Consider the following 5,981-nt stretch of genomic DNA (forward strand, 5'->3'; position numbering starts at 1 on the left):
CGCGTTGCTAGATATCCAAGCATCATGAGAAACGATACCCGATTATTGTGAACATTGCTTATTCACCTCAGTAAGTCTGATTTGTTGTTGTAAGTACTATTAGAGCACTGCTCGGTCGAACTCACAAGCGTTGCTATCTCAAGCTTGTTTGTCAAGTTTAGTTGATCAAAACTATAGTCTTGATTTCTAGTCTACTTATAGGAGTTTCAGACTAGGATAGATTGTATAGTTGAGCTTTAGACTTCACGACGCTTACAACTGAAGACGAAGATCTACTGAAGATTTCGAAGGAACTTCAACAACAAAAGGTATGTTGAGACTAAAACTTATCTATCACTTGGAAGTCTATTCTATTCTATTATCTCCTATTGAGACAAAAGTCGTATAGTAATATAGACTTTCAATCATACACATTTGTTATTTCGATCTGAGTATAACTCTCTTATATATTTCTCGAAATATATGTTGGTAGATTTTTGCTTTAGCTACATTCATCATTATTCTTGACGAATTTAGTTGGAAATAATTTATTTGTTGGAAACTAAATAATATGCCAGAAGATGATCCTGTGGAAATTTCCTTGAAACATCTTACATGATTCGTGTGTGACAATGATTTGATGTCGACTTGGATAGTTTCATATTGATCATTCGATCACTTGAAAATCGCTTACTAGCTAATGGATTGTGTGAGACAGCCATTGTCGTCTTCTAAGAATCTTTCAATGATTGAAATGGGAGTTTAGAACTAAAACCCATTTCTGGAAAACATCACAATATGCGTTGTTAGAGCATAGCTCGGTTGAACCCACCAAGAGTTAGTATGTCAAGTTTGGTTGCCCTATTTTAGTGAATCAAAACTCATTTAAAGGTCGTTTGATTATGTACTAGAGTCAACTTCGTATAGGTTAGACTAGAAAGTCTAGGGTTATGAGACATGCAAATATTACTCGAAGACCTGAAGAACGTGAAGATGTAACGAGATACAACGATGACATTATCCTTCCTCTTGAGGTTAGTAATATTGACTTGAATTGTTTCATTCCTAACGTATCTTTCAAGACGTGATATATTTGAAAACATAACTACGAAGCTGTAAATGATTTACTCTACACATATAATATTAAGGAATTAGACTACGAAGTATAATGTTTATCTTTTGAACTTCGTAGATATGACATCAACATAAGCGTTTGAATGTTATTGTGATTATGTATATGGGTAAAGGTGAAGATTTCATCATAGGAAACAATGTTTACATTTGTTTAAAGGAAGTACGTTCATAAACTTGTTTTATGAATTGAAAGGGAAATCGCTAGGCTTATTGGTATTGTTACTTATTCATTGCATATCTTTGGAATACCAATATATGTGAGTTAGTAGAACCTATCATAACATGTTACGTATCTTGGTATAACTAATCACAAGACCTAACTTATGATTTGGTATGACTTGTATTAGTGTAACCAATCCTAAGTAATCACCTTAGTTGGTATGATCGATTCTTGTAATTGGTGTGACCGATCCTAGTAATTGGTGTGACCGGTCACAAAAGAGTTGTATAATCGATCCTTGTAATTGGTGTAACCGGTCCTAGTAATTGGTGTAACCGATCCTAGTGACTGGTGAAAAAGCGGGGGTCTAACAACCACACCCAATATTTCGATTAGCAATATGTATGGACTAACTCCAATATACTTTCAAGAGAATCAACTAGACAATCAGACTCAATCTTAAGAAAAGTATATCAAAGAGTTATATCTCAATCTCTCAATTCAATCCACAATCAAACAAATAATAATTTGCGAGCCCGGTTGAATATAAGAGAGATAAATTGAACGGTACCAAAGACCAATGTTCAAGAATCAATCAATTTCAATCAACAACCAAAGGTTGGATTTACCAATTGATCGATTCAATACACAACCTGTGATATTTCAATTATATAAAAAAATATAATACGGAAAAGAAATAACACAGACACCAGAAGTTTTGTTAACGAAAAAACCGCAAATACAGAAAAACCCTGGGACCTAGTCCAGATTGAACACCGCACTGTATTAAGCCGCTACAGACACTAGCCTACTACAAACTAACTTCGGTCTGGACTGTAGTTGAACCCCAATCAATCTCACACTGATTCGAGGTATAATTACTCTCCTTACGTCTCTGAGCCCAACATGATACCACGCACTTGATTCCCTTAGCTGATCTCACCTAAAACTAAGAGTTGCTACGACCCAAAGTCGAAGACTTTAATAAACAAATTTGTCTCACACTGAAAAGTCTACAGGAATAGATAAATCTGTCTCTCACAGAAATACATACGAGTTTTGTTCCGTCTTTTGATAAATCAAGGTGAACATGAACCAATTGTATACCGGACTTATATTCCCGAAGAATAGCCTAGAAATATCAATCACCTCACAATAATCTTAACCGACTAGCGAAATAAGATATTATGGAATCACAAACGATGAGACGAAGGTGTTTTTGACTACTTTTCTATCTTGCCTATCGGAGATATATATCTCAAGCCAATCTTACGATTGTACTCAATCACGATAGAAGTACCAAGATCAGATCACGCAATTACAGAGAAAATAGTTGGGTCTGGCTTCACAATCCCAATGAAGTCTTTAAGTCGTTAACCTACATGGTCTCGAGAGAAACCTAACGTTAAAGGAGAATCGACTCTAGCTTATACAACTAGTGTGACACATGAGGTGTGGGGATTAGGTTTCCCAGTTGCTAGATTTCTCCTTTATATAGTCTCCAAATCAGGGTTTGCAATCTAAGTTACCTTGGTAACAAAGCATTCAATATTCACCGGTAGATGAAACCTGATTAGATTCAAGCTAATATCTTTCAACCGTTAGATCGAACTTGGCTTGTTATACACACATGAAATGTAACTTCATTTAGGTTTGAGTTATTGTACCTAAACGTGTACACTTAGTTGGTTCAACAATAGTTAACCAATGGCTAACCATATGAGCACTTTCATATCAACCTTATTCATCTTCACCATAACTAGTTCAAATGACTCAAATGAACTAGTTAGAGAGTTGTTCAATTGCTTAGATCTCATAGAAGTATACAAGACACAATCGAAGCAAAATCGGTTTTGATTCACTCGAATCGATTCATGAACATTATATCCACGGTTTGCAAAGATTGCATCCCTTATTATATAAATGTTTTAGTTCACGAACAAACCGATTTTAGAAAGTAACCTACCTAAGTATGCGAACAGGTACGCGTACTTAAGTAACCGGATTGAGTTTGTTTTCACTTTCAAACTCCAGTCGAAATTCACGGATATGAACTTTCCGCCGGTACGCGTACGGGTACGCATACTCTCCCGGATTTCCAACAACCGCCAGTACGCGTACGGGTACGCATACTTCGGGTGCCCGGTTTTGGACTTTTACATAAATGTGAAAACACACTATGTTTATATCCAAAGATGGTTACATTTTCTAAACTCTCATTTCAATCATTGAAACTTTCTTAGAGGATGTTATATAGTTGTTATTCACAAACTATTTTTCATCAAAGCGATTTTCAAGTTATTGAAATAATCAACATGACTTTCGTCACGAGTAAAGATGAAATTGGCCAAAGCGAAAGCTTACCAACACATATTTCGAGAAATAAATAAGAGAGATAAACTCGGCTCGAAATAGCAAATGTGTATAATCGAAGTCTATACAGCAATACGACTTTTGTCTCAAGATAGGAGGTAGAATAGATAGACTTTTGGGTGATAGATAAGCTCAAGTCTCCACATACCTTTTTGTCGATAAAGTTCCACAATTTCCTTGAGTAGCTCTTCGTCTTTGCATGATGAACGTCGTGGAGTCTAGAGCTCAACTACACTTACTATCCTAGTCCGAGACTTAGCTATAAGTAGACTAGAAATCAAGACTTATAATTTTGGCAACTAAACTTGACAAACAAGCTTGAGATAGCAACGCTTGCGAGTTCGACTGAGTAGTGCTCTAACAATCTCCCTCTTTGTCAATTTTAGTCACAAAACTATCAATACATATGGAATACAAAATAAATAAACTCTGTAGCTTTTCATCCACATGCTTGATCTCCTTGGTTCTTCAACATTACTCGAAATCTTCGTCACTTCCAAGTACTCGAATGATTCAAAAGGTATTCAATTCAGCATCATCGTTTTTGAAGATCCCTAGCCATAACAATGAGAAAACAATAACTCTCAATCATTGTTATACAGTGTCATAGTATTATTACACAACATCAAAGTTCAATTGTATCACAACTTCGACAATAATACTATGGTGATATGTATCACTCCCCCTTAATCAATACTCCATCTCACATGAAAACCACTCCCCTTACATAATGATCCGAAAACCATATGTATTTGTAGTGTGAACTACACATTAATTCTCCCCCTTTTTGTCAAAAAAATTGGCAAAGGTACGAAACCAGTGGGATCCTAATGAAATTTCCATTGAGACACTTCATGACCAAAAGAAAGCACATATCAACTTTTTTAGATGCAATCATATAGCTGAAACTAAATACGTTCATCAAGGAGTTTATAAAGATGAACTTGGCCAAAGCGAAAGCTTACCAACACATATTTCGAGAAATAGATAAGCGAGATAAACTCGGCTCGAAATAGCAAATGTGTATAATCGAAGTCTATATAGAAATACGACTTTTATCTCAAGATAGGAGATAGAATACATAGACTTTTGAGTGACAGATAAGTTCAAGTCTCCACATACCATTTTGTCGATGAAGTTCCACCAGTTCCTTGAGTAGTTCTTCGTCTTTGCATGATGAACGTCGTGGAGTCTAGAGCTCAACTACACTTATTATCCTAGTCCGAGACTTAGCTATAAGTAGACTAGAAATCAAGACTTATAGTTTTGGAAACTAAACCTGACAAACAAGCTTGAGATAACAACACTTGCGAGTTCGACCGAGCAGTGCTCTAACAACTGGTGTGACCGATCACAAGCAATACCACAAGTATATGGTAACCGGTCCTGGTAATTTATGTAGCCGATCATGGTAACTGATGTAACCGGTCCTGGTAACTTGTGTGACCGATCACAAGTAGACCATGTTGAAGGAATAACCGATCCCATGATTGGTAGAACCGATTGAACCCATAATGGTAATTTGATATCTGATCAATCACATAGTTGTCTTGGAATACAGATGAACCAATTCTAAACTTGTTTGGAAGTGTGGTATAATCGACTCCAAGATTGTAAATATGAAAGAGGATTTATAAAGAAAAAGATGTTAACATAATTTGAACACGTACAATAATTCTTATATTTTATTGTTCAAAGATATTCCTGAATTACTCAAGGAGATCCCAGTCCGAAAAAAATAAAGAATCTTTTAATTAAGGTTGTTAGTTTTTATATACTTTAATTACCAGCAATTAAATGCATAACTTTAGAAAATAAAAATTGGTAATGTGTATTTACTAATTGGAGATTTTCTATTGAATTTCAGAGATATTGGACAAAGCATTTCCAGGAATTATGAAAACCGAATTTTGTTATTCATTGCGTATCTTGAGAATATTTTCGGTTTTGGAAATTCCTTGGTGTCCAAACTTCCTTGGTCTATAAAAACCCAAGTTTGCATTTCTAGCAAACTATCCTAATAGCCAGCGAAACTACATATCTTTGTTAGTTATTGGTGGAGCCGTCTATCCGGAGAGGAAACTACCCTGATTAGGCGAAATCTCTTACGACCGCTCCTTTAAAGACTTATGTGGGATCAAGAAGCTCTACGAGTACCGTTGGTGGGAAACTAGATAATTGCAGTGTTATTAGTTTTTGATTTTATTTGATTGACTAACTGTTGTTGAACTTTGATTGCACCTAGTTTGTTTATTCTTGAGAATATTCTCTTCTAAGATTCACTCATACTAAATCGAATTGTCGACGGGATTTTTAAAACTGTTTGTAGATCTAA

This window comes from Papaver somniferum, chromosome 9, assembly GCF_003573695.1.
Source record: "Papaver somniferum cultivar HN1 chromosome 9, ASM357369v1, whole genome shotgun sequence".
In the NCBI taxonomy this organism is placed as follows: Eukaryota; Viridiplantae; Streptophyta; class Magnoliopsida; order Ranunculales; family Papaveraceae; genus Papaver; species Papaver somniferum.